Here is an 11,749-nt window from a genome sequence, read left to right as displayed (position 1 = left end):
TTTCATTATGATGAGATTATAAGTAACTTTTAAACCCAAACATAAACTTAATAGATAGTGTTTTTCTTACCATAGGCATTTTGATGTCCAACAGTTTGTCTAAATTTAAGATTTCCATTGATTGGAATGTTTAAAAATATCTAAATGTCATTAAATTAATGTTGAGAAATATCAAATTGTCATTATATTTCGAAGACATTAAACTATTACATTTAGCCCCCATTTGGCCCTCATTTTTTAGAAGGAGAATAGGTGTAATAGTCCTTTCTTTTTTTTTTTTGGAAAATGAGTGGTTGAAAAAGAAGGAAAAAATTCTAATTTACGTGTAATATTATTTTATGAAAAATCGTGTGGTTGAAAATAGAAAAATGAAAAATGAAATGTAGTGAGATTCTCATACAGAGGCTTATGTGTGTCCCCTTTTTTTGTCAAGTTTAATCATGTCGTTAAACTTGTTATCTTGTTTTGATGGAACTTACTAGCTCCGCTCTATTATGTTGAAACTTATACAAGAATCTTCGCTCGTATATCCCACACACACACGTTTATCTCAAAATGGAATAATTGAAAGATTTGTAAATAGTCATAGGGACTCTCTTGGTTATTTGATTAATGACTACTTGACAATTATGATAATTAAAAATGATGTTTGACCACTTATAAATTTAGCAAAATGAAGGTTAGAAGTCAACAATACCTTTCACACATCGCCTTCCACACTTGGCCAGTGGGAAAGCAAAGCCCAATTCAACAAAGACATTGTCTTTTCCTTCTTCTTCTTCTTTTTTTTTTTTTTGGGTCGTGGGGGGTTGAAAATTAGGCCTGAAGAATTGTTTGAGTATATAGTGAACACAATTCCAAAATACATTAATCTATTGTTTAATTGGAGAATACAAAACCCAATATTTTTTTTAAAATTTCTTTTGTTCTTTTTGTTGACGTCCGAGCCTTTTGTACAAGAACAAAAAGAATTACGAGTGCATTTTCAATCGCAAAAAGACTATTCGTTCTATTCGAAGAGAACGTGGTGAGGTGGTTCAATTACAAATAAGACTGTACGTGTATTCAATCATACGAAAACATCAAAATTAACTTCTTTATACACCAACTACTTTGTACGAATGTACGACTTATAAATTCTATTTATGACAGTAAATTCTTATATTTAACCTGTTTCTTCGACTAGCTATTTATCTTTTTTCTTGATTTTTTTCCCTTTCCACAAAGGGATGCCATGTCGTTTTCTTAAGTTCGAAAATTGTGAGCAATAGACTTGTTCTGTATTGCCATTTTCAACTCTGATAACTCTTGAGAAAATAGGGAGCTGCCCAAGTTGGACTGTTCTAAATTCATTATGAAGAATAAAAGATTATATGAATACAAGTGGACATTATCATTTTTGTTACTTTTTAAATGATATTTCATAAAAAGATGTTATAGTTTAGTAATAAGAGTTGGTTAACTTGAAAATAATTAGTAATTTACTTATTTCTAAATTTAATTAATTAAATATACTATTTACAGTAAAACTTGCTTATAAGGGGGAAAAAAAGCTTAGTTAAACATGTTCTTCGTCTGGTGCATTAGATTTGATATTACGGGTGTTTGCTAATCTCAAAAAGATCGTGTATTAGTTTATTTGTAGAAAAATACGTAGTTTGAAACATAAATATATTTTAATTTAGTCAAATTTTATGGTATTAGAATAAATGTTTTTTTTTTTTGAAATCGATAAAATATAATTTTGTCCCAATATATGAAATATAGAAATTTATTTAAGAGTAAACTTAAATGTCTTTTAAACTTCGGCATATGCCTCGTGTGAATTCCAATTTTTTATATATTCGAGTCAAGTGAATAATTGCCAAAGAAACGAATAAGTAGCTTGCATATATATGATAATATATTATTGAGAAGAAAAGATGCTGCACATCCGTATGAACATAAAACATATGAATTTATAAACAAATTTACATCCTTGTGATTTTGAATTGAAGGAGAAAAAATATATAAGAAATTAAGCCCCGTTTGATGGGATTAAAATCAAAAATTTAATATATACCTCGTTTGATAGCCTTTTTTTTTTTTTTTTCAAAATACATATTTTTCTCTATTCTTTTCAACCACACATTCTTTATTAAAATAATATTTCACGTAAATAAAAAACTTTTCTTTATTTCTCAACCACACATTTCACATCAATTTACTATTCTAAAATATATTTTTACATAAAAATGTCTATCAAACACTCCTATATTTTGATAATGCCTATCAAGCATGAGTATTATTCTTATTTTTATTATTCAAAGTCGTGCAGAACCGGCATCGGATTCATCTTAAATAGTTCATTGGCTAGGTACTCATTACCCATATACAAACTGTTTTTAGTGAATAAAAATTTCTTATACTCAAATTCTAGCCTAAAACCATTTTTACTTAATTATGATTCAGATATGAAATTCTCGCGAATGTTTGAAACATGTATGCATGAATAACGGTTGTTTATTTGCCCGAGAACAATTTTAGAATTAATTTCCCTAGTTGAATGATAATTGAAGTAAAAAAAGTACTCCACGAATGGTTGTCTCCCGCTAATTGAAGTGTATGCCGAAAATATATTTTTGTCGCCACAAATACAATGAATAGCACCCGAGTCGATCCACTATTCTCTTGGGGTTGTCAATCAATGTTGCTTTAAACACCATTTTCAGTATCATTAGATCCAACATCCCACTAAAAAAAGAATATTGTTATTTGCAGTCGTTTTTATTACTTTATGCAACAATCACTAATCGATACATGTATTTCACGTAGGACGATTGTGGTAATGAACAACTGTAAATTAGTATTATTCTTAGAAAATTGTCTTCCTCAACTCCACTAGATTCAAAGTATTGAGATAATTCAATAGCTTTTATTGTTATCTTTTAAAAATTCATTCCACTAAATTTATCCGATTCATTCTCATAGGCATTGACCAGGGTTACAACATAAATAAATGAAGATTTCATTGACAAACAACGTAAAAATATGAATACTTAAACAACAAATATTCAAAACTTGAAACTTGAATATTTTATTTATGAAGTCAATATTCAACTTATAAAATAAATATTAACTTAAGTTTTACCCATAATAAAGTACAATTTTTGTGCATATAACTAAAAGAGATAAGAGGAAAGATAAACAACTGTTTGATCCCCATTAAATTAAATTACATTACATTACATTTCATTTTCTCTCTCCTATTTTCAATCACACAATCTTTTATAAAATAATATTACACGTAAATCGAAAATTTTTCCTTTTTTTTCAACCACTCATTTTTCTAAAAAATACTATTCCCCCCCAATTTCATTTTCAATAATGGGCATCAATCAGGGTCTTAATTGCTAAACTAGTGAAGAATCAGGACCAGTTTCAATTTATTATTATTGCCTTATCAATTTCACGCGTTAAATCGGATTTTAATGCAATATATATGAAATTGAATACAATCTTTTCGAGAACAACTAACCCAATGCATTGAAGTTCTCACTTTTAGATTATATTACTAAATAAAATTAGTGATCAGATTTCGAATGCATTTCGTGAATCAAAATAAAAACTTATGTACTATGAGGTGTTCAAGTACCGATTTTAATACAGAACTTCCAAACAAATTATAAAATGCACGAAGATTCATCTTGATGCCATGGTGTATGAGTAGCGGACACGATGACCAATCAAACAAAGACAATCTATCGACTACCACTATGGGTGACTGAACACCGTGATTAATAGACAATGGTTGATCGACTCCCACGATGATCAACTAAGTATGGGGGACCCTTTTTTGTATAATATATTTTCTGGCTTTTTCTCTTTTGGCTTGTAAAACGTCGTTTATTCTCCACTTAAACCCGATAATAACTTCTCATGCTTGAGATACAACAGGGGATATGGCCCCATCCTCATGTTGTAGGTATTTTGCTGTTCGTCAAAGTCACAGAAGCCACCTTGTTTTGCAGAAGAAATCGGAAGTTTGTTTCATTGTTATTTCACATCTTAAGAGAGATAAATCAATGGATAATAATATTTTGACAATCTAAACATGTGCAGGAAAAATGACTTAATGAATTAAAATCCATTTCAATTTCATCGAATAATGTGACAGTGACTCTATTGTCACGTAAATTGTCAATCATCATCACTCTATTGCTAAAAAAATATTGCATTCCGTTTATTCAAGCAGTTTAGTTTTAATATATTATTTAATTAACTACATAAAGTTGAAAAGTTGACAAGTTCCTTATCATACAAGTAATCATTTACTTGTAAAAATAAGTAATTCTTTCTAAAACAATAAAAAGTAACTTGTCAAATTAGAATACAAAGTTCTGTAAAGTAAGGTTAAAGTAACTCTTAAAGTTTGGTATGTAGCGAACATGGATTTCAATTATATATTTACATTTGATTTAAATGCTGAATAATTGCCGAAGAATCAAGAATACAGTTTGCATGTATATTATCAATGAGATATGCTATAGATTCATATTAACATAAAAAAAACATTCGAGTTCATGAATGGAATTGGATTACCTTTTTCAGATAATGGAAGAAAAAATTGCAGTCACGATAACAAATTTTTTATTTTTATGCAAATTTGACCAAAATATTTACTTTGTTGCACCCACGATTCCAAACCGTTAGTTGACCAAATAATTGACCTTGACAATAAATTTGACTAATCTTAAAAGATTAAAATGGTAATTTTACATGTTTTATAATAAAATTACTAATATCAAATAATTAAAATTAAAAACCAAAAATCAAATAACTTCTTCTTCCCCATCCACTAACACATATCCACCCCCACCCCAAAACCACCACCGCCACTACTGCATGGCTCCACCACACCCACCCTACGTCGACGCCTCCACCTCCATCACACCACAATAACATCTCCACCTTAAATCCACTGCCATCACAACCCACACATACACACGTACCTTCACTACGAGACTACTAATACCCCTACCGGTTTAATCTTTTATTGTAGTATTATTTATATATTTTAAAGTTAAATTAACTGCCTTTTATCACACTTAATTCGGAACTTGACTTTAAATTGGTAAAAATAATAATAAATCTCACCTTTAGACTCCAATACAAAAGCACATCTACAGTGGTAACTTTAAATTGATAGAATTTCTACGTAACGATCCATTTCGTTTTGGTGCAGCCTCCACCATTAATAAATTCAACACGTCTAAATTGGTGTGCTGGGTTGGAGGCGTCGGAGATGGCGTCAGCGTTGCGTGGGTGCGATGAAACCACTGATAGTGGTGGTGGGTATGTATTGGATGGATGGAGGAGAAGAAGTTATTTGGTTTTTTATTTTAGTTATTTTATTATAACAAATGTAAAGTTATCATTTTAACTATTTAAAATTAGTCAAATTTATTGTCAAGGTCAATTATCTGATTAAATAATGGTCAAACTAATAGTTTTCATCTATTTGGACTTTAAGTCCGAGTTTTTACAAGGTTTGGTATCGTGAATGCAACAAAGTAAATGTTTGGATCAAGTCTATATAAAAGCGAAATGTTTGGTACCGTGACTACAAATTTTCTTAAATGGAGTTGGCACATCTCATGATTCTGAATTAAAAACAAAAATAAAAGAAATTAGGTAAGGACGCAAAATAAATGAAAATTTAATAAAATATAAGAAAAAAGCACCAATGGTTCTCGATTTATGATTTCAATAGAATGTTAGTCCAGCATTTTATCACAGTTGCTCAATTAATTCCTACTGACAAAATAAAAAATTAGGTTTGGGACCAATTTTCTGTTGAGATTGTAAGTTGGGGATCTAACGGTGCAATTCCGTGCAAAATTTATTGAAACTGGCTAGGGATGACAGTGTGTCGGGTTTGGGGCGGGGTAGGGGCTTGCCCCTTTTGATTTTTTTGTTTTTTTTTTTTTTTGACATTTTAAAATTTTCGAGTTATTCTATTATTAGAGGATAAAATACAAATTCAAAATTTTAAAATCCAAAGTAGATGATGCTAAAACTAACAATTTTTTTTCCTTCTTCGCGGGACGGGTTTTTTTGGCCCCGGGACGGATTTTTTGCAATCTCTAAAAGTGGCAAGAAGAATAAGAAGCAGACTCCATGTACAGGAGGGGTCACAAACTCCAAATAAGACACAATATGGGATGGTTTTTTTTGCAATAAAGTATTCACATGAGGGTGGGCCCCATGTGAGAGTTATGTAAGCCTTTTTGGGAAAATTGTCTCTGTATACATGGAATTAATGGAAGAAAAATGACATGCGATAACAGAAAGGCGAGTTACGAGGGTGCTGCAAAAAACGAAATCCCAACCTCTTGCGCTGGAAGCAAGAATCGTGCCACTAAACCAAGCACCCTTCTGAGAAATGTTGATTTTAGTACAATTATTAAAATCGGTTGATAATTATCTCTTGTTGAAAGATCATAAAATTATAATTGGTCCAAAAGAATTTATGTATTTTGCAAAATAAGATACAATACTACACTCATTTCTGAGCCCATCTTTTGAGAACGTAATTTGTAAAAAATAAGTTTTTTGAAAAAAAATTATTTTTGAAGTAGAAAAAAATTTAAGTTTATGCATAAAATTGTTTTACTTATAAAATATGTGATTAAAAATAAAATTTAAAGAATGTGGCTCGACTAATTACTTGAGTTTTAATTTGGTCACAAGTAGGACTTTTTATCTCTTCAAAGAAAAGACCATAACTTTGATTAGACATATAAGATTTTCATCTTAAAATCTGCAACTCCCCCATTTTTTTCAACATTATTAGATGAGTGATGCTACACTTTCAGGGTCGACCCTTACAGGGCTCTTACAGACTGTGACTCAGTTGGTGGGTCAGCCATTTTTGTTGCAATTTTTTAATGCATGATGATCAGACGTGGGGCCCACCTCAGTGTGAGGAGCCTGTAGGAAACTTGGTAAATGACCCTGGCAGATCAGCATTTCCGTTCTTAGATAGCATGTCCTTGTCACAATAATGTCTAATGGTTGCTTATACATAGGATTTTGCAATTTTTGAGTAACCAACAATCTACCTTGCCCCTGTTTGACTGTCCTTTTTCCCTCACAGTTTAATTTTTTCTACTGGGATACAGTCATTTCACCCCACTTTCATTAGTCGCACTAGCCATTTTTTATTAGTATTTAGATTTGTTCCAAAATTGCCGTCGATTGCAATTGTCATGGGTGGGTAAAGAGTAAATTGGTCGTGTTTCATTGAGGGCAGAAATGGAAAAATGAAATTTCAACGGGTGGTTGTGCATTATTTTTATTAATGGATTGTCAAGAGTCACTTTCATTTTTAAATAATATACTACTGTTCCCAAAAGTGAAAATGCTTCAAAACGCCAAAAGAAGGCAGTCAAACGGATGCTTTATTTTCTAAGCATTATAATTAATTGAGAAAATTGTAACAGCGGTTCCTAATTTTTTCATTTTTTATACATTTTACTCTAATTTTTATTTTGTGTCAATGAAGGTTCCTAACATTTCATAAATATGCACATGAGGTCCATCTGAATAGAAATCTTCCAAAACACCGTCAGTTGACTAGGATAATTAAGGAATTTGCATCAAATAAAATCGTCCAAAAACGTCGTGTAGAAAGGTATCAACATCCGATAAAACCGTCGAGATAGCAAATAGTTGAAGAAATTTTTCGATCAACTAACGATGTTTTAAATAATCTCTGTCTAGATAAATTTCAAGTGCATATTTATAAAAGGTTAATGACCTTTACTGGCACAAAATGAAGGTTAGAATAAAGTCTGTAAAAAATGAAAAAAGTTAGGGACTACTACTGCAATTTTCCCTAATTAATTTTCGTTTGTCTGCTTGGGAAAACTTCAACTTCAAAATGGTAATTTGATTTAGACTTTAATTATCAAAATGTATATGGTCTCTTCAAAATCACTTGTACGAGATAAAAATTTACATAATGCTTAAGCGTCATATCTACAGTATAATAAAAGTGGGATGGTGCAAAAACTTTTAAATACCAAATTTACTCCTACATATTCGACTATATGCTCACTACACCCTCATAATTGGAATACCAATTTAATTAGTATTTATAATTTGATTTAGAATTAATATAATACAAGGAGTGAAATATTTAATTGATATTTATCATTTTAAATTGAAATTAATATAAGGAGTGAAATTAATATTCAATTATATCAAAAAATAAAATTAGTGACTTACCATTCAATCGATCATTTTGTTCTTGCAATTCTTATTTTTCATCAACAAAACTCATATTAATCTTCATGATTTACATTATAATTCATGCAATGAGTTTTTATATTTCATAAATAGAGCAATTTTTAATCTTCATGTTTTACATTGTAATTCATCCATTAAGTTATTATTTAATCGATGTTACAAATATTTCAAAGGTTGAATTAATATCATAATGAGGACATTCAATGAATAAAAAGAAATTACACACGGAAATTCAATGCCTAACAATCAATTGAATTTTTTTTCTTTACAATTTTTTTTCATCAACATAGTCCTTATTACCAATTTAATTAATATTTATCATATGATTTAGAATTAATATAAGTGGTGAAATATTTAATTGATATTTATCATTTGGGTTGAAATTAATATAAGGAGTGAAACTGACATTCAATTATTTAAAAAAATAAAAATCAATGGAATTTAGTGACTTATCATTCAATTGAGTATTTTGTTCTTAAAATTTTTATTTTTCATCAACAAAGAAATTTTTATTTTTCATCAACAAAACCCTTATTAATCTTCATGATTTACATTATAATGCACCCATTGAATTTTCATTTTTTTATTAAAAAAGGCAATATTTTTTAATCAACAAAGCTCTTATTAATCTTCATGATTTAAATTATAATCCATCCATTAGATTATTATTTAATTGAGGTTACAAAATTGAAATGTTGCATTAATGTATTAACGAGGTAACAAATGTGCTAAGGTTTGCATTAATTTATTAATTGGGACATTCGATTACTAAAAAAAAAAAAATTGTGTACAAAGAGGTATTATTATAATCATATCATTACATTTTAGTTTATTCAACATTTTCACATTATGTACGTAATTTCATAAAAACTTATATTATAATAATAATAATAATTCGAAAATAGTATGTATATCATTCATCGATCCATAAAACGTATAACACACGTACTTACTACTAGTCGTATTTAAAAGTTTAAATATACTTCAATTTATTATTGAAAAGCTTGAAAAAAAATTAAAAAATACTTTCTTTTACATTCATCCAGATCCAGACACGTACAAATGTGGGTGCACCTGGACCAGTGCATAATCATGCGCATTGTTTTTGAAAAAAGTTGATTGGGGTTGATCTAACCTTAAACTGCCATCTTACTTTTTACAGAAGAATCCAACAAGAGTAAAAATGCACCTCACAAGCAGACAAATGGGGAAAGATAAAAGATTATACTAGCCTTGATTGTTTTTCACTCTTTTTCTATTAAAATAAAAAATATAATCATTATCCATCATATCAACACATTATATTTAAATTTTTATCTCCTGTGTGAGGTCCGTAATAACTATATTTTTCATTCTCATTTTTACATAAATGATAAACAAACGGGGTCTGAGAATAGATAAATAAAGCATTACATGAACGGACAAATTTTAGATAATTTTTTTACAGAATACATGTATCGTTGTTTGATTGGGTAGTTAGAAAAAAAAAATCACCCACACAATTACTGCATTGTAATTGTTGTTCACTTGTTCGTCTCTTCTATTTTCAACTATACATTTTTCAATAAAATAAAATTATATATAAGCCCGAACCAAGAAAAAAAAATCGAAAAATCGACCAAACCATTCAAATCGAATTGACTTGAGTCAGTTCAGGTCGGTTTGACACGAGTAATTGGTTTAATTTGATTTTTTTTAATCAAAACCATGGTAAGTCAGTCCAACAATGGTTTGAAGCCTCAAACCACTAGTTAACCGTACCAACCCAACCCACTTATATGTTTACCTTTTTTTTAATAAAAATCAAAATCAAAAGATCAGTCATAATCTTATATCTATATCTTGATTCTCTCCAATCTATTATATTGTCAGTAAGTAATATCATTTGGAATTCCTTTTACAAGCTCAATATATTATACTTAACCTTTTTTCTTTACTCAAGCTATCATGCTACATGATACATAAAAAAAACAACAAAATTCTTATATTTTTTGTTGATCCGTCTCTTTTAACCTGATTTTATTTATTAGTCAATAGCTCTTGTAATACAAAATTATTTAGTTATCGTAGTTTAAGTAGACCCAAAACTCGGACAAATTTTTTTCAAAAAAATTCAATTTAAACTAAAAGCCCAAACCAATTAATTGAACCAAACCGATTGGTTCGGTTCAATATAAGAGCCAGAGTATGTTGCTCTGTGTTAAAATTCACCCAAACCGATTAATTTGATTTTAGGTTTGGGTTGGAGTCTAAACTGACTCAAACTAAACTGCTCCCAAGCCTAATTACACATAAATTCAATTTTTTCTTTATTTTTTAGCCACACATCCTCCATCAAAATACTATTTCAAAATATATTTTGGGAAAAAAAGAGCTCAAACATTCGCTAAATAGTGAAATTTCAATTTTAATCATGTATTTTAATGAATTTACATGTGCTAATCACTATTCATTTATATTATTTAAATTGTTATTCATTCTTCATTAATGTACCAAGTAAAAATTTATCAATTTACTATTAAGGTACAATAGTGAATTCTCGTTTTATATGCCACTCTCAATTCTAGATAACATTTCAGAGCATTTTCGAGAGAGACTCTAAACACAAAATATTATCTATTTTAGTCTTTAGATATTTAATTTTTAAAAATAAATTTCAAGAGACTCTTCATTTTAGCTTTTTTAAAATAAAGAGTAGATTTGACTTTCTAAATTTCAAGAACCAAACTCACTTTCTATTTTTAATTAACAATATCTGTGTTTAAATTTCAGTACTTTATCAATTTAAATTATGCAAATAACATTTGAATTGATTAACATACTCTACAAAAAAAATAAAAAAAATAAAATTATGTTATGTAATAAATGTGGAGAAATCAAAATGTTCGTTGAAAGAAATAAGATAAACAGTTAAAACAGAGAGTATCATTCAAGTGTATAAAAAATTTGTGTTATTGGAATACATAAAAATTTACTCTCTAAATTTAAAAACACTATCTATTACGCATGTATAGAGTCTTTTGGTCCTTGTTTGACAGAGGAAAAGAATAAGTTTTTGAATAGTACATTTTTGGAGAATTTATGGTTAAAATGTAGGAAAATTTTTGAATTTATGTGAAGAATATATATATTTTTTATGATAATTTGTATGAAAAAATAGTTTTGAAAGAATAATTACCAAATATGGGCTTTGAGGATTTAATTGTTTCAATGGTCTCTGAACTTACGTCTATGCCTTATATTGCTCACTGGATTTTAAAATATCGAGTTTTGATTATTAAATTTAGGTCAATGTATTTGATTACTCCTAAAGTTTAAAATGTCGAGTTTTGGACACCGAACTTTGAAAAATATTGTACGTTACTCACTAGCACAACTTCCGTCGAGTTAATCGTTCCCTAATCACTGAACTTAGGTTTATGTCTTTGATTGGTCATTGAAATTTAAAATGTCGAAT

This window comes from Olea europaea, chromosome 3 (genome assembly GCF_002742605.1).
Source record: "Olea europaea var. sylvestris chromosome 3, O_europaea_v1, whole genome shotgun sequence".
In the NCBI taxonomy this organism is placed as follows: domain Eukaryota; kingdom Viridiplantae; phylum Streptophyta; class Magnoliopsida; order Lamiales; family Oleaceae; genus Olea; species Olea europaea.
The sequence above is the reverse complement of the archived record's forward strand: the minus strand, read 5'-3'. Positions refer to the sequence as shown.